Source organism: Rhinichthys klamathensis, unplaced genomic scaffold (genome assembly GCF_029890125.1).
Source record: "Rhinichthys klamathensis goyatoka isolate OS25496 unplaced genomic scaffold, OSU_Roscu_1.1 h1tg000036l_1, whole genome shotgun sequence".
Taxonomy (NCBI): Eukaryota; Metazoa; Chordata; class Actinopteri; order Cypriniformes; family Leuciscidae; genus Rhinichthys; species Rhinichthys klamathensis.
The window spans coordinates 6,233,733-6,253,019 of NW_026606584.1; the positions used below are offsets into that span (position 1 = coordinate 6,233,733).

The following is a 19,287-nucleotide window of genomic DNA, read 5'->3' on the forward strand; positions in this document are numbered from 1 at the left end:
AAATTCTAGAGAAAGATTTGAGGTTTGAAATACAAATTATGTAATAATACAAAAGAAGCCATTCATTTGTACTCAAAACAACAATTATATTTTATAGTGTTAGAAAAGTAATGGAAGGCTGAGGGTATCCAGACTGTGAGGCAGGTCGGCCAAACCCACAGCAAACATTCTGCAAATGGTAAAAGTGACATGGTACACAGGGTGCACTTATCAGCACTGAAGAGTTATGAAACACCATTTCACTTTATAATGAATTTTCAGTTGGGTGGAACAGCCAAATTCAGTGCTCTGGCTAATGATTGGGCCTAAAACAGCAACAAAGTGTGAAGAAATACACTTTATTTTAGATATCAGTAAATGTAAAAGAAATTGTTTTATATCAACTCCTTGTAATTGTTTTATCCAAATTACTGGATAAAAAGCTGAGTGAATATGAGCAAAATCAACATGCACATTCATTCACAATGTACTGCAGTACTGCAAGTACAGCCACACCCTAACGCAGAGTACACAGTTTGCTTAAGGCCCCCCATCTCTGTTGCTCAAAAAAACTTTCATTGAATATTAACATAAACATAAATGTAAACATTAAAAATGCATTTTAGGGTGAACGCGGTATGTTTTGGCTGGCTGCAAATGATCATAATTGATGGACAACTATGTCCGGGAAAAGACAACAGCAGTCTGCTGCTAAGAAGTGAAAAAGAAAAAAAGCCCAAGATGAATCCTGTGCATCCCTTTCAGGTATGTTCACAAACGTGAAACTTTATATTTTTGTCTTTTTAAGTTAATGGGTGAGATTAAACATGTTTAACTCTGTTAATATTTTGATCACCATCAACTCATCTGTCTGATTTGATACTAATGCAATTTATGTCACGTAATTTCAATTATTTTAATGTGCATTGCGTTTTATACCATGGTAATTTGTAGGGCTATTTAGGGCTGTCATGATTCCTCGATTAAATTAAATTGCTTGATTTTTAAAAAATCCTTGATTGCAATGTACCTGTCAATTGACCAGCAAAATACCAGAAGTGGCACATTCCTCTGACGAGAATACATTAACCGCATTATTAGACAATTTTCTAAGGCTGGACGATATATTTGAAACTAAATTCCAAACAACAACAGTAGCCGTGTTTCCACTGTTGTGCGTGCCAATTCTGCTTAGGGCACCCATTTGGCCAGCAGCGGCCCTGATGTACTGTTTATCCTTGAAATAATTACTGGCAGCTAGTTCACCTTTTCTCAGAAGGTCCCATTTGAATTCCTTCTCTGGAGGTATTATTTTGCTTTACAAAACAAAAACGTGTCTGTCCTCATGAATCCACATCCTATACTAAAGACCATCACTTGGGTATGAGAGATTCAAAGATTTTCATAATATTTCAGGCAGACTGAAAGGCAATCGCAGACCAATTGTCAATCGTAGATCAAAATAATTGCAGATCATTTTCACTGTTCTATTTTTTTTTTTTTTTTTTTTGCCACACCTGCTAATAGCAAGTGATTTGTGAGGATAACTGACCACAGAAGGGAAAAGTACAAAAATTAACATTCTCCTATTTAAAGTTAGTCAAAGTTTAAAGACTTACTACAGTTGCAATGGATGTCTTTTATTTGAATCAAGCACATACTTCAGCTAGGAGTAGCGTTGTAACAGTTCTATGTTTAATCATGTTTACGCTTCTCAAATTTACCAAGTTCCCCAAAACTTGCATTCGCTGCTAGGTAAGTGTTATTTTGGACTTTATGTCTGTCTTTCCATGATTGGATGCTTCTCAAAATATTTCTCATTTTTTATGTATTTATTGTAAAGACACCTTAACCCTCTCAAGTTTTCTACTTGTGTTTTATCTCCATGGCCGCAACCATACAGTATGCACTAAGAACACTCTATACAAACAAAACATCATTTTGGTCGGATTCATTTTGGACAAGAAAACGTCTCTGGCTACTCACGTAACCGTAGTTCCCTGAGAGGAGGGAACGAGACATTACGTATGGGGAAATCCATTTTCCTCGAATCATGAAGTCTGATAGAATAACTCTTTTGCTTGCATTTAGCCAATGGCGGTCCCGCCATCACCTGATTGGCTGACACTGCTCAATATAGGTGACGGCGGGCGCCAAAAACCTCAGAATCTTAGCTGAACGAGAGTTAGGAGACTGAGAGTCCCTCCCACACGGCAGGTTACGTAATGTCTCGTTCCCTCCTCTCAGGGAACTACGGTTACGTGAGTAACCAGAGACGTTCCCTTATCGAGTCGGTCTCTCGACATTACGTATGGGGAACAATAAAACCCCCGCCGCGTGGGAAAAACCCCGCCCAGCTCTCAGGAACAGACACCGGACCTGGTTGAAACATCTATTGGCACAGAGCCAACTCGGCATCTGCACCAACGAAGGCCCCTCCCATCAAGCTAAGCACGCTGAACTGAATGGAGGGAGATTGCAGCAAAGTGATTGGTGCTTAGGAAAATACTGCCGGCTATGAATGCGGGCATAACAAAGGGCACAATATAGTGAACATGATAGCTATGCTAATAATAACTCGCACTGTCTGACGACTAGTCGAACCGTAGCTAGAGCGCGCGCCATCGGGGCAGTCTAGCCTAGTCCAACGACAGCTCAGCTTTCTCTCCCTGCACTGACAGACATGTGGTGCAAATGAAGGGATATTCAAGTTATAGAATCTCGCGAAGGTATTACGAGACGACCAACCTGCAGCGAAACAAATGTCTTGAATAGACATGCCTTTCGCCCACGCCCATGATGACGCCAAACTCCTAGTGGAGTGGGCGTGCACCCCTATAGGGAAACGGCTTCCCGGGAAGCTTTTTTATAAGCCAGCCAGTGCACAGCCTCCACTATCCAGTGAGATAGCCTCCGTTTCGACAGCGCGCCGCCTCTTGGCACCCGCGTAGCAGACGAAGAGCTGCTCTGAAGTTCGAAACTGGCTAGTTCTGTTCACATAAGCACGCAGGGCACGCATGGGGCACAAAGCATACTTCTGAGACTCTGAAACACTGACCTCATCCGGGCAAAATGCTGGAATTGTAACCACCTGGGCTCTGATGAATATACGCAGTAGATAATAGCCCCATAATAGCATAGCACCTCAGTAAACAACAAACACATAGCCGTAGCTACAACTGTGAGTAGACGAGTTAGCACAGAATAGCCAGTTGCACTGAAGGAAACGGGGCAACATGACAGCATAGCACATGTACGTAACAGCATCGGTCGCTGTAGCGCATCCATGCATGTACATAACGCAGCATAAGTCGCCGTAGCGACAGAACTGTGTAGAGACAGAAACTGAGATGTGCAGTTCGATCAGGATGGCTAGCTGCACGGAAACGGGGCAGCATTACAGCATAACACATGGTAAATTGCACATCCGTGTACGTACATACATCCAGAAACTGTGAGTATGCACGGTAGATTAAGATAGCTAGTTTTGCACTGAAAGAAACAGAGCAACAAAATAGCAACACACGTCCTTATACGTACATAAGTGCAGTGTAGTCGCTGTAGCGACAAACTGAATATGCAGTTAGATAGGATAGCTGGTTGTTGCACTGAATGATAGAGGGCAACATAACAGCATAACACATCAGTGTGCACATTTTAAACATCTGTGTGTATAATGCAGCTCAAGTCGCTGAAGCGACCGAAACTGCATGAATATGCATACACAATGGTCCATTACATTGAAGGGCAACATAACAGCATAACGCTTCAATATCTACACAGATGCAACGCAAGTCGCCGTAGCGACGACTGAGACTATGCACAAGCATAGTTACATTTTTGTGTACAAAAAACACAGCGTCAGAGGCATAGCGACATCGACTGTGAATACGTAGTTAATCGGAATAGCCGGCTGCACTGAGGATACAGGGCAATATATAACGGCATAAATCATAGGCACATATCAATGTACATAACACAGCGTCAGCGGCATAGCGACATCGACTGTGAATGCGTAGTTAATCGGAATAGCCGGTTGCACTGAGGATACAGGGCAATATATAACGGCATAAATCATAGACGCATATCAATGTACATAACACAGCATCAGTGGCATAGCGACATCGACTGTGAATACGTAGTTAATCAGAATAGCCGGTTGCACTGAGGATACAGGGCAATATATAACGGCATAAATCATAGACACATATCAATGTACAAAACACAGCATCTGTGGCATCGCGCAACAACTGTGACTACACAGTAAAAGAGTAGCCAGTTGCACTGAAGGATACAGGGCAATATATAGCGGCGTAATAGTTACACATATCAGTGCGTTGTGTGTACACAGCGTCAGTTGCATCGTACAACAATTGTGAATACGTAGTGATCAGAATAGCCATTTGCACTGAAGGATAGGGCAAAATATGACGGCATAGATCATAACACATATCAGTGTGTAGTGTGCACAAACACAGCGTCAGTTGCATCGCACGACAACTATGAATACGCACTGCGTAGTAATCAGGATAGCCATTTGCACTGAATGACACAGGGCAATATATAATGGCATAAATCATTACACATAACAGAGTGCGGTGTGTACGTAACACAGCGTCAGATGCATCGCGCACCAACTGTGAATACGTAGTAATCAGAATAGCCATTTGCACTGAATGACACAGGGCAATATATAAGGCATAAATCATTACACATATCAGTGTGCAGTGTGTACAGCGTCAGTTGCATCGCACGACAACTGTGAATACGTACTGCGTAGTAATCAGAATAGCCATTGCACTGAAGGATACAGGGCAATATACAACGGCAAATTCATATAGTGTGCAGTGTGTACGTAAACACAGTGTCAGTTGCACCGCGCAACAACTGTGAATACGTACTGCGTAGTAACCAGAATAGCCATTGCACTGAAGGACACAGGGCAATTTATGGCATAAATCATTACACATAACAGTGTGTAGTGAGTACGTAACGCAGCGTCAGTTACATCGCGCAACAACTGTGAATACTTACGGTGTAGTAATCAGAATAGCCATTGCACTGAAGGACACAGGGCAATATATAATGGCATAAATCCTTACACATAACAGTGTGGTGTGTACGTAACACAGCGTCGGTTGCATCGCACAACAACTGTGAACACGTACTTGTAGTAATCAGAATAGCCATTGCACTGAAGGACACAGGGCAATATATAATGGGATAAATCCTTACACATAACAGTGTGGTGTGTACGTAACACAGCGTCAGTTGCATCGCGCAACAACTGTGAACACGTACTTGTAGTAATCAGAATAGCCATTGCACTGAAGGACACAGGGCAATATATAATGGCATAAATCCTTACACATAACAGTGTGGTGTGTACGTAACACAGCGTCGGTTGCATCGCGCAACAACTGTGAACACGTACTTGTAGTAATCAGAATAGCCATTGCACTGAAGGACACAGGGCAATATATAATGGCATAAATCCTTACACATAACAGTGTGGTGTGTACGTAAGCGTCAGTTGCATCGCGCAACAACTGTGAATACACACTGTGTAGTAATCAGAATCGCCATTGCACTGAAGGATACAGGGCAATGAATGCTGCGGCGGGGGCTGGGCGCCAGCCACCGGGGAAGCATTGACTGCTATATGAAATGGTATAGCTCGTCCGCGGCATCATGCACGGGGACATAGATAGCCATCTCCTCGGGTTTCCCCGAGCTTCCGCTCTGCGATGCGTCTCCCGGGGGAGAGGCTTCGCCTATGAGGCGGGTAATAATGTTGGGGAGAGAAGCTCTTTTGCTGAGACATGTAATGTACTTTGTTATTGAAACAGAACACAGCGGTTTCAGAAACAACACATTCTCGTCGAACTCTGGGCGGGAACACGCCCTCTTCGCACGGGTCCGACGAACACGTCCCGCGCTCTTTCCTCCCTGACACGCACATCAGGAGCGCGTTTTTTTTTTTTTTTTTTTTTTTTTGCGACTTCCTGAACTGCCTCTGGCTCGCGACGTTCTGCCGCGCTCGGGGACGCGCGTCTGTTAGGTCCCGCTGGCGCTGCGCAGAAGATGATCTCGATCCCACCGCCGGGGGGGGCTTGAGACCGTTTCGGCAGTAGATGAGGCGTCATCTTAGGTTGCTTGACGGTATCTCTTTAGACGCCGCCAACGCGAGATCTGCGGCCGTGCGCAGTTTCCTGAGCAACTCGGGGTCCGGGCTTCCCATATCCAGGGACCCTAGGAGTCGTGTCTGGAAAACCTGCAGAATTGCCATCGTGTGGAGGGCAGATGCTGCATGTCCAGCTGACGTGTAACGTTAGGCTTTCTCAGCCATGTGAGCAGTAGCGCGACATGGTCTGGAAGGCAGTTGGGGGTCTTCCAGCCGGGAGAATATGCTAAACGAGCCGCGATGGCATCCTTAGCTTGACGGCCCGCGCCGAGGCCACCTTTCCGACGGCAGCTCCTTGGGCACTGTCCACTCCAGCTCCATATCTGCCACCGCCTCAGTGAGAATAAGCTCCGCATCCAAAAAGGCGAGGGCGCCTTCAGACGAAGACTCGGACCATTGGCGTCGTCATCGTCGTAACCGAACGAGATAATTCCCGCGCTTCCTCAAGAGGGCGGTAAATGGCCTCAAGAGTAACTCACGGGCTCTGCCACGTGAGGATGGCGTGGACCTTGGGCCGACGTCAGCGCCTCAACAGAACCCGCGAATGGAGATCTCTGCCGTCTCCCGGTCCGCGGCTCGACGGCGGCAGACTGGGGAGAGGCAGGAGACACAAGGTCGTCGCTACGTGTAACGGCCAGCCTTGCACGAAGGATCTGATGGGAAGCTCCTCACAGGCGGGACGTCCCGATCCCTCGAGTGCCGCCTCTGCGTGGTCCCGACCCAGGCACAGCACACAAGTTGTGTGCGTCCGGGGATTCGATGGGTTCCACCACACGGGCGACAAAGAGACATAATATAATCCACCGGAACGCGAGAGGGGAATGAAAACTCCTTAATATACTCCGCTCTGAATGCGTACATCAACGGTGAAAACAGACTCGAGTGAAGAAAAAAGATTCTGAGGTTTTTGGCGCCCGCCGTCACCTATATTGAGCAGTGTCAGCCAATCAGGTGATGGCGGGACCGCCATTGGCTATTTGCAAGCAAAAGAGTTATTCTATCAGACTTCATGATTCGAGGAAAATGGATTTCCCCATACGTAATGTCGAGAGACCGACTCGATAAGGGAACGACTCAATCATAATCGTCTGCCTCACATTGCTATAAACCAAGAAACTAATTCATATTAGGTCATATCATATTAGTAAAGTGGCCTGTTGTGTGCTGTTTTGTCATGCTTGTCTGCACCCAGATGTCCTGTTTGGTGCCAGTGCCTGAATGCCAGCATCACTGTTGGAGTGATTAAGGCCACTGGATCGCCAGAGGAGCTGCCCTTGTTCTGATATTTAATTAAGCCTTTTGGCATGATCTAATGATCGGGTGAACTGGAGGCCATAGGACTCAATGCTTAACCTTACTCATCAAAGATCACCGGGGATCCCAGATTATCGCTGTTCTACCTTTATTACTCATTTAAACATCACACTCTTATTTGATCTGGACAAACACAACATCATTTGAAAGATTAAAGACTCCGGCTTCGATATTTGACCACTGTTTATTATTAAACTGGTTTGCAGAGACATTAATTTCTTAATTTATGCCAGGAGTGCAAAATAATAAATCTGTAACGTTCATTATTTTGAATAGAAATCATCACTCATAAAGCATTCATTCACGTCTTCTCCGGTTTATATGTGTTCACATACATGCAATGTACAGCATCCGCCAGGGCTTAGTCCAATGGTGCACATATTTGGAGAAATAATGATTAATTATCGCATGTTTGTAAAATATTTCGTCATACAGAATAACATTTCTATTCATTTATCACTAAAATATGCGATCTAAAGAGCTCAAACAGCGAACGGAGCGAGATGTGTTTCTCCTTTTCCTGGATCGCGTCATATTTGACCTCAAAGCTATATCATTCGCTGTACAGCTGTCAATCATCTCACGTGGTCCAGCGTGACCTCTTCAGCATGACGCGTCATGTGTACACTTCCTCATACTGCACATCCGTGATAACCTTATTTTTGTTAGTTGATTGTTCTTCTGCAAAAAATTAATAAAAAAAAAAAAAAAAAAAAAAAAAAAAAAAAAACATCCGTGATAACAAAGCGAAACTGACATCTCTTCACCTGAAACAAGGAACTAATAAATGCACGATTGAAATATTATGTGTTTTGTGTGTGATTTTCGTGCGATTTGGGGTTTTCATATGAATAAAGAATGTTTACAGAATGCATATGCTAGGTAAGGCTAGCCCATAGCTTCATCTGAAATGCTAAATATAACATATTTCAAAAAAATTTCGTGACTTGAAACCATTTTAATCCGCGACCGGAATATGATACAAATACTCGATGTTGTTTTAATGTGAACTTTGAATAAAAGTTTAATATTAATAAATTAAATTGTGTCATGTAGCTTGAGGCTACTTGTTGTGCTAATGCACCTGCTTGCAGAAGCTATTCCATTTCATACAATCATTTAAAAAAAATAATTCGCATTGAAAGTTCCAAGAATTGTTTGTTTTCTAACAAGACTTAATATAATAGGTGGATTCATCATGTAGAGTGGGATCAGAGAGGTTTAGATGGCCAATACAGGCTATAATGGCTGAATTCAAACAAAAGAATAAGGATAAAAGAATAATGAAGATTAAGTATCATACCGGCAGAGGTGTGAAAGGTTGGTCGATTAAATGAAAAGAACATGAATGGGGCCAGTTCTCCTCACCAGACATTAGTCAGAGACTGTAAAAGGGTGTTTACAGGGCAATAAAATATTTGATGAGAATCTTATATTAGCATTCTCTAAAAATTCTCTAAAGTCTCCCCTAACATGCTCTCACAATAGGCTGAATAAAATGCATAATTTTATAGATATCATCCTCAGATTTTAAATGAAGCATGACCACAATTGTGGCTACACTTTAGTTGTGGTTTCAAGTTGCTATCCTAAATTCACATAATATGTTTATACATTTAATAAAATATGTTCTTAATATTTGTTGTTTTTATTTTTATGTTTGAGCTTATATATCTCAATATTAATAACAGTCTGATTAATTTTGAGTCTTGAAATGTAAACTCTCAAGGGTTGGCTCTCTAAATATATGTTGGTTATGTGTCTATTCAGAATGACTTATGAGAAGCAACCTTTTTATTTTGGGTATGTCATGAATGCATCACTTGCCAAAATTGGGGCCGACTAGTAAGGGGTTAAGATGTGTGTGATTACAAGTGTAACAAGCAGCAATGCTGCTATTCTTATATTTTCTTCTTAAGGATTTTTCTTAAGGAGTTATTTTTTGCGGCCGACCTTATTGTAATAATAATAATAATAATAATAATAACTTAGACTTATATAGCGCCTTTCAAGTTCCAAGTACCCAAGTTCGCTTAACAAATATGGGGGAGTTAGGGGTCAAAGGACTTAGTGAAAAGAAATGTTTTGAGGTGCATGTTTTGAGGACTTCAGCTTCCTGCTCAGCTACTGTCCGGACGCTCTTGCTTACTGCTCCGCGCTTTGCTCTATCGCTTTTATATTTTTTATTGCTCTATCGTGTTTATATTTTTATATTTTATTTTCTTTTATCACCTAATTTTAACTTCAGCAAATCAGCACAGTGCTCAAACGCTTGATTACTAGAAAAAAGCAGAATTCTTTTCTCCGACCAGCCTCCCACTGAAAGCTTACATTCAGGGGAAGAGAAAACACAACTGCCTACATTCATAAGGATAAGAGAAAATACCTCTTCTGGAATCTACTTGCTGCACTAACTGCCAGAGACTTTTACAAAGGATTGCAGTTCTTGAAACAAAGTTACTTGTGGGACCAACAAACCAGACGGAACACACAACAGAGCTTCATCATGGACGCCCTCAGCATACAGCCGGTGAGTCCCATGAATCTAGTGCTCCAATACAAGCCATACTGAGTGTAGAGAAACAAGCCGATGGACTTACAAATCGATGGCACAAACAGGGAGCGAGACCCAAAGGCACTCGAGACATCAGATTGTCACGAGCATCACACATTGCCGCAGTAGCATCCTCTACCCCAGATACGGCTCTGACAAGGATTGCAAACACTGGTCTCCTACCACCGGCTATGCATCTTGAGAACAGATTTGAAGTATTAATGAATGAGGAATCCCTGAATGTGATGAATGTGATCGAACACAGACTGAATAAGCCAGTAAGCTAACACTGCTAACTGGCGCTCAAGGTCGAGCAGACAGCGGCACTCAGCTCAGAGCGCAGCCGAGCCCAGGACTCTGATAGTGGGTGACTCCATAATCAGAAACATTATTAGCAGTTACACAACTTCATGCTGCCTTCCACAAGCAACAACTTCTGATGTAAATAGGGAACTTCAGAACATTCTGATTAAACATAAGACTGCAAATCGACTCATCATTCATGTGGGGAAGAATGATATTCATAAAGAGCAGTCAGAACTCCTTTAGAAGGATTTCAATGAAATTTTTGAAACACTGAAAAGACTGAAAGTTCAGACATTCATCAGTGGACCACTCCCAGCAAGAGGAACAAACAGGTTTTCACGGTTGCTTGGGCTTAACACATGGCTGCAAAAAACCTGCAATATAAAAGGAGTGAACTTCACTGACAACTTCAATCTTTTCTGGAGTCAGAGGCAACTGTTTCAACAGGATGGGCTCCACCCAAACAAACTTGGTTCAAGAGTGCTAAAGGACAATATCTACTTCTCCCTCCATCATCCTTCTGCAGTGTGTGCCAATCCACTCAACCTGAATGGCACACACACACCTGGACACAGTATGAATGACCACAGGACTTCACTTCTGCACCTGAATGGACATGCGGTTGACACATCACACAAGGACAATGATAACACCACTCAGCCACAACAACCTCTGCTCACGGACACAATCTCAGCTGAGCCCTGCCCACAGAGCTCACCACAGACAGACTGTGACATACTAGAACTGCTAGAAGATTCAGCACCCAAGGACGACTTTCTGGAAAACAGCCAGGAAATCCAGGACAGCATACTACAGCCTCCGATAACACCAGAGCAACAGCCCCTCTCACCAGACATGTTATCCCTCTCTCCAGCAACTCCACTTCTGTGCTTCTCAGAGAAAATGGAACAACTGGTGTATGCTGGAACCAAACTATCCCACTCTTTTGCTGCAAGCGCCCAGATGTCAACCAAAAAACGACAGGCCCCACAACCACCAAAGCCTGCGGGCCCAGCTCGCCCTCCCCCTCCTCCTGTGAGAGCTCTTCGGCCTCTGCCACAGCGCCAGGGCACACACCCTCCTCCAGCAGCTCGAGGTGAACCAAAAACAACTGATACCAGCTCTCAGTGATATGTGTCGGGTCCCCGCTATGATAACAGTAACTTTCTTAAATGTTTACAAAACAAGCGGGAACCCAGTGTGCCTGAATCTTTCTCTATTGCTGTTCAATTACATGATAGAAAATCTAAGGCCTTCAAAAGCCGTACAGCAAACCCATCTAATCTGGTGCCTATTACACGCCAAACTAAGATCGCTGTGGGGACAAAAAGTAAGACTGTTAAGTTAGCACTTTTAAACATCCGCTCACTTAAAAATAAATCACTTCTAGTCAACGACTTAATAACCACATACAACCTGGACTTTATGTTTCTAAATGAAACTTGGCTAGAAGACAGCTGCAGTGCAACAGTCCTCAATGAATCATCCCCTCCTAACTTTACTTTTATGAGTGTTTGCAGAGCGGGTAAGAGAGGCGGGGGCTTAGCTGCTCTTTTTAAAGATGTCTATCAATGTAAGCAAATATCATTCGGGAATTACCCGTCTTTCGAATATCTGGGTATTGTGTTAAAAGGTGCTCCACATATTTTACTTATCATTATTTACAGGCCTCCAAAATACTCTCCAGCCTTTGCTGAGGACTTTACAGAACTGTTATCAACAATTTCCTCTGAGTTTGACTGTTTTGCCATTGCTGGAGATTTTAACATTCACATAGATAATGCAGAAACCAACATGGCAAAAGAAATCAAAACTGTTTTCAAAACTTTTGATCTGACTCAGCATGTACATGGACCCACACATAATCGTGGATACACTCTAGATTTACTTATCAGTAAGGGTCTAAACATCTCATCGATTGTTATTAAGGATGTAGCACTGTCTGATCATTTCTGTATTTTCTTTGATATATTGATCTCTCCTGCCATTGAAGCTAGATCTGTGTCTGTCAAGAAGAGATGCTTAAATGAGAACATTAGTGTGCTATTTATGAAGGCTATATCTTTAAAACCAAGCATATCTGCTGACTCTGTTGATTTTCTCCTTGAATCTTTTAACTCAAAAATTAAAAGTGTAATTGATGATATTGCTCCTGTGAAAGTCAGGAAAATTAGTGGTAGACAAAAAGCACCTTGGAGAAACTCAACAGCTGTGCAAAACATGAAAAGACAATGCAGAAGAGCAGAGCGCATGTGGCGGAAGAAAAAACTTGTAGTCCATTATAACATCTACAAAGACAGCATCCATGCTTTTAATATGGAACTAGGCAAAGCTAGACAGACTTTCTTCTCTAATATTATAAACAGCAACTTAAACAACACACGCACTCTTTTTGCTACTGTAGAGCATAGGTTCTCAAAGTGCGGACCGCGGGCCAATGGCGGCCCGCCGAAACATTTCTGGCGGCCCGCGATAACATCTGTAAAACTGTTAAAACTATTGCTTTGAAAAAATGAATATCTCCGTTTAGTGGTGTTTAGCGGCATCCATAGGCATAAGCGGTAATTACATGGTCCGACCGACCGATCGCACTTGACCTCACTCCCAAGGCCACCAGGAACAGTGGTTGTCTACACAGGAATAGGAATCGTGGCCAACCGAAACCAGCACCACAAATCCCATTGCAATTTAAAAGGGTATGTTGACCAAGTAATCAATATTCAATGTGACTTAATAATAATCTTAACAATGTCAAGCTTATTAATAGCCGCGTTTCCATTACCTTTCAAAATGTTCGCGGGCGCGAACACTTGCATTTTCCTATCAACAGTGGAAACAACTTAAACTAGTCTATCATTTCTGGTCATACAGAAAATAATAATCCATTATTCGCAACTACTTTTATTTGTGTAAACTCATAACAAGAAAACATGCTTTTGTAAAATAAAATAAAACAATCAGTAGCCTAGGCTACTACGCGCTTTCATGATCTCCGTGAACTGGAGCGCGAGAACTGAAACAAAAGATAGCCTATGTAGGCTAAAGCTTAAAATGTGCACTTTTAAACAAACAAACTCGAATCGAAAGCAAATACCTGATTATGTAATCCGTATGAAAGGTGGATTTCTCTCTAAAAGCGCATCTGCTTAACAGCGGAGATGGAGATATGTTTTTAGTCGACACTTAGAAAACAATAGTTTATTAATAAACAATTAAAATGCCTCGCTGTTTTTTCAGACGCATTTATTATCATTAGCCTATAACTCACCTATAAATCAGGCTAGATCAGACACGTACAGGCTATGGCTCTTCTCATTCATCACTGCGGGAAAAATATAAATTCCAGGTTCTAATTTGGCCTTACAAAACCAGTAAAATCGACATGTTTTCCATATTAATTTGTGAATATTTAAAATGTTTAATAAAGGGGCAAAAAGTCATTTAAACAAAAATCTGAAAAAGTCTGTCGATATTTACTTTTTTTGCGCAACAGTTGGTGAAGAAATTAAAAATTTGTTCAACTTTGCGTTTTAAAAAGACAACAACCGTTCATTTTTCGTTTTTCAGTTACGGGTTAATAAAGATAGATAATAATATGCAAATCTGCAATAATGGAAACGCGACTGACAAGCAATGATAGAAATGAATGATGATGATGACTTGTTTGGTAAGCTTCTATTTTAAAAGTTTCTTTCTCTCCCCCCCAAAATTTTCACAAGTTTTGCCAGGTTTAGCCTCAGTTATGAATTAAAATGTGTTTATTGCAACTAATGTAAACTGTAGAGATGCAACCTGGTCATTAAAATAATTTCAAATGGGATTTTCTTTTCAGTTTTTTTTTCTTCGTTTTCTCCCCCGCCACTTTGGCGGCCCTCAGTTCAATGTTGGGTTCCTAAATTGGCCCTCACCTATCAAAACTTTGAGAACCCCTGCTGTAGAGAGACTGACAAACCCCCCAAGCCAGATTTCCAGTGAAATGCTCTCAGACAGCAAGTGCAGTGAGTTTGCTTCTTACTTCTCTGAGAAAATCAATAATATCAGAAAGGTGATCAGCTCATCCTTGAGTTGCGCTGGGGTCAAACAGATCAGACCACTACCTGAGAAAGTAGTTACTATGTCTGTTTTCGAAGAAATTGATGGCAAAATTTTGGAAGAAACCGTACAGCACCTTAAAACATCACCCTGCACCCTTGACGCACTTCCCACATCTTTTTTCAAAAGTGTGTTAAACAGCTTAGAAGCAGATCTCCTAGAAGTGGTAAATGCCTCACTTTTCTCTGGGAGTTTTCCAAACTCCCTGAAAACTGCAGTTGTCAAGCCCCTCCTGAAAAAGAGCAATCTGGATAAGACCATCTTAAGCAATTATAGACCTTGCATCTTAAGCAATTATAGACCGATCTCAAATTTTCCTTTCATAGGCAAGATCATTGAAAAAGTTGTCTTCAATCAGCTGAACAAATTCTTAAGCTTGAATGGATACTTTGACAATTTTCAATCTGGTTTCCGATCGCATCACAGCACAGAGACAGCTCTCATAAAGATAATAAACGATATTCGCTTAAATACTGATACAGGCAAATTATCAGTGCTGGTACTACTCGACCTCAGTGCTGCATTTGACACTGTCGATCACAACATACTTCTTGACAGGCTGGAAAACTGGGTGGGGCTTTCTGGGATAGTCCTAAAATGGTTCAGGTCATACTTAGAAGGGAGAGGTTATTATGTGAGTATAGGAGACCATAAGTCTGAGTGGACATCCATGACATGCGAAGTCCCCCAAGGCTCAATTCTTGCACCACTCCTGTTCAACCTGTATATGCTCCCAATGAGCCAAATAATGAGAAAGAACCGAATCTCTTACCACAGCTATGCAGACGACACACAGCTCTACTTAGCCCTATCGCCTAACGACTACAGCCCCATTGACTCCCTGTGCCAATGCATTGATGAAGTAAACGGTTGGATGTGCCAAAACTTTCTTCAGTTAAACAAAGACAAAACTGAAGTCATTGCGTTTGGAAACAAAGATGAATTTCAGGTGAATGCATATCTTGACTCTAGGGGTCTAACAACTAAAAATCAAGTCAGGAATCGTGGTGTGTCTCTAGAGTCAGACCTTAGTTTCAGTAGTCATGTCAAAGCAATTACTAAATCAGCATACTATCATTTGAAAAATATTGCAAGAATTAGATGCTTTGTTTCCAGTCAAGACTTAGAGAAACTTGTGCATGCTTTCATCACCAGCAGGGTGGATTATTGTAATGGACTCCTCACTGGCCTTCCTAAAAAGACCATAAGACAGTTGCAGCTCATACAGAACGCTGCTGCCAGGATTCTGAGCAGGACCAGAAAATATGAACATATCACACCAGTCCTCAGGTCTTTACACTGGCTCCCAGTTACATTTAGGATTGATTTTAAAGTATTATTACTGGTATATAAATCATTCAATGGCCTAGGACCTCAATATATTGCAGATATGCTCACTGAATATAAACCAAACAGATCACTCAGATCATTAGGATCACATCAGCTAGAAATACCAAGGGTTCACTCTAAGCATGGTGAGTCCGCTTTTAGCTATTATGCCAGCCGCAGCTGGAACCAGCTTCCAGAAGAGATCAGATGTGCTCCTACAGTAGTCACATTCAAATCCAGACTCAAAACACATCTGTTTAGCTATGCATTTACTGAATGAGCACTGTGCCACTGTTCGTCCGACTGTTTTTACTGTACTTTATTTTATTTTTATTCTAAACTGTTTTAATTATTCTTATTTGTTTTGATTATTTTATTTTCTCCTATGTAAAGCACTTTGAATTTAACCTGGCCCTAGCCAGATGAATTTCGCTCCGCCTAGCTTCACTCACATCCATCTGGAACCTCTTCCATTGAGAGGGATTTCTCCAACCAACTTTATGGTTTAGCCAATCAGGACGCAGGGCGGGAGTTTCATAGATGTGACGTAGTGGAGAAGCGACCGTGAGACTGTTTTGATTCAGACAACAATGGCGGCTCGCATCGAGGAAGCAAGCGTTAACATTGATGCTGCTATTTCATCCGTGTTGTCCAATCTACCTAATATTGTTTCATTAAAAGAACATCAGAGAACGGCTCTTAAGGCTTTTGTTGGTGGAAACGATGTTTTCGCCCTTCTCCCGACCGGAGTTGGCAAGAGCTTGATCTACCAAATGGCTCCTCTGGTAGTTAAGGAAATGGGACTAGTGCAGCACCCCATCGCTCTCATCAGCGTCACGGGTTGGCTTCGGTGTGAGTGGTTGAAATAGCACGTCGATAAAGATGACAGACAAGTGGCTTATCCAATCATATGCAAGGATTTTTGATAAGGCCCAGCCTTCTGAAACGCCATTTCAATGGATCGGTTCCAGATGGATGAGTGAAGCTAGGCGGAGCGAAATTCATCTGGCTAGGGCCAGGTTACTTTGAATTACCATTGTGTATGAAATGTGCTATATAAATAAACTTGCCTTGCCTTGCCTTGCCTTGCATTTTGAACATGGGCAGGGATGGGGCAGAGCGGACGTGGAGGGTTAGACTGTTCCAGAGTGTGGGAGCATTGGCAGAGAAAGCCCTGTCCCCAAAAGTCCGTAACCTGTTGCGGGGGGTGTCCAGCAGGTCCTTGTCAGAAGACCACAGGGAACGTGACTGAGTCCAGGGGTGGAGGAGATCTGTGAGGTATTTTGGTGAGAGTCCATGGAGAGATTTGTAAGTGAGCAGGAGGATCTTGTAGGTGATGCGTGACTTGACTGGCAACCAGTGGAGCTGTTGGAGAATGGGAGTGATATGCTGCCAGGGCTTTGTGTGGGTTAGAACCCTGGCAGCATAGTTCTGAACATACTGGAGTCTGCTAAGGGCCTTGGTGGGCAGTCCAGACAGGACACCATTGCAGTAATCCAGACGGGAGGTGATGAAGGCATGGATGAATGTCTCAGTTACTGAATGTGTGAGGGAAGGCCGGAGTCATGAGATGTTTCTGAGGTGGTAAAAGGCGGACTTGGTGATGTTTTTGATGTGGGACCGGAAGGAGAGAGTGGAGTCTAGGATGACGCCTAGGTTGCGCACCTCAGGAGATGGGGAAATGGAGCAGCCATCCACAACCAAGGCCAGATCTCCAACTTACCTGAGCAGTGGTGCAGGGGCCACCACCATGAGTCTTATTACTGTTGAGTTTGAGTAGGTTTGTGGTCATCCATGATTTGAGTTCCTGCAGGCAGTTGGCAAGTTGTATGGGTGGGAGCTGGGAGGAGGGGTTTGTGCTGATATAAAGTTTAGTGTCATCGGCATAGCAGTGGAAGTTGAGTCCATGTTTACAGATAATATGACCTAGGGGTAGTATGTAAATGGTGAACAGCAGAGGACAAAGCACAGAGCCCTGAGGCACGCCATGTGCTGAATCCGAGTTGGAGCCATTTAGGATAATGAATTGTTTCCGGTCTGTGAGGTAGGACCGGAACCAGGACAGTGCTGTGCCACTGAGGCTGATGAGCTCAGAGAGGCGGTGAAGAAGTATGGTATGGGAAACTGTATCAGTATGGTATGGGAAACTGTATCAAAAGCTGCAGATAGGTCAAGGAGGATGAGGATGGTGATGAGGCCATTGTCAGCAGAAAGCAGGAGGTCATTAGTGATTTTGATAAGGGTGGTCTCAGTGCTATGGTGGGTTCTGAAACCAGGGGCTGGTTGCATAAACATAGCCATTATGTTAAGACTGTGACTTAAGTACTAATATGACCAACTAGTGGTTAGTCAAGGGGCAATCAGTCTTACTTTTTTCCATCAAATTAGACCAATCTCCGTTTTACCGACTTAAAAAAGTTGTGAACAGTCTTAAAGAAAAAAACCTGATGACTAACTTGTAAGACTAGTCTTAGCAGTTTATGCAACTGGCCCCAGAGATTGGAGGGGTTCGAAGAGCTCATGGTGGGACATGTGATGTTGAAGCTGGGCAGCCACTGCTCTTTCCAGGATTTTGCTGAGGAAAGGGAGGGTGGAGATTGGACGATAGTTGTTCGGGTCGTCTGGGTCTGAGCCTGGCTTTTTGAGAGTGGGGATGACTGCCAACATTTTAAAACATTTTAAAACCACACCAGAGGCAAGAGATGTTTTCCATTGGGTGGCAGAGGATGGGCAGACAGGCCTTGACCAGGGTGGTAGGCATTGGGTCAAGACTGCTGGTTGAAGTCTTGAATGAGATGGCCAGTTTTGTTACTTGGTCGGCATCCAGTGGAGAGAAGGCGGATAGGCAGCACTGAGGTGAGCGGGCAGCTGAGTGGTGAGAATCCTTTTGGGGCAGTGTGGGCAGGGGGAGAGCCCAGGAGACTGGAGCTGCCGGTGGATGGTGTCCACTTTCTGCTGGAAAAAATCCAGGAACCCGGAGCAAAGGTCAGCTGCATCTGAAGGTTTAGCGGCATCAGGTGGGTGAAGAAGAAGGTTGATCATGGAGAAAAGCAATTTGGGGTGTTTTTGTTGGTTACTGATGAGTGTGGAATAATACCTTGTTTTTGCCTGAGAAAGGGCTTCTTTGTAGTTTGTGATGTGTTCTTTAAATGCTTCACGATGGACAGTGAGGCTGGATTTTCTGTATCTTCTCTCTCGAGCCTACGTCCTATGGTCTTTATTCTGTGGAGCTCAGGGGTCAACCAGGGGGAAGGACAAGAGAACGACACGTAACGCGTGGTGAGAGGAGCTACAAAGTCCTGGCTAGGAGAGAGGGTACGGTTGTAATGTTCCACCATGCCATCAACTGTTTGGTAGGGGTGGTGGGTGGGGAGGTGGGTTGCTAGAGAGTCAGATAGTGTGGAAGTACACACCCGTTTGATGTTCCTGAACGTGATGGGCCGTTTGGTGCACTGCTTTGTGAGAGGCACAGGGAAGAATAGGATGGCATAGTGGTCAGAGACAGCCAGGTCAGTGCACTGCAGGTGGG

At 43.2% G+C, this 19,287-nt stretch overlaps 1 protein-coding gene across 2 annotated transcripts in view; it reads right to left on the reverse strand.

The window, feature by feature from the left end:
• The window catches only part of septin9b (septin 9b), a 163,710-nt gene that overhangs the window by 100,054 nt on the left and 44,369 nt on the right, over positions 1–19,287 (reverse strand). The window lies entirely within an intron of this gene.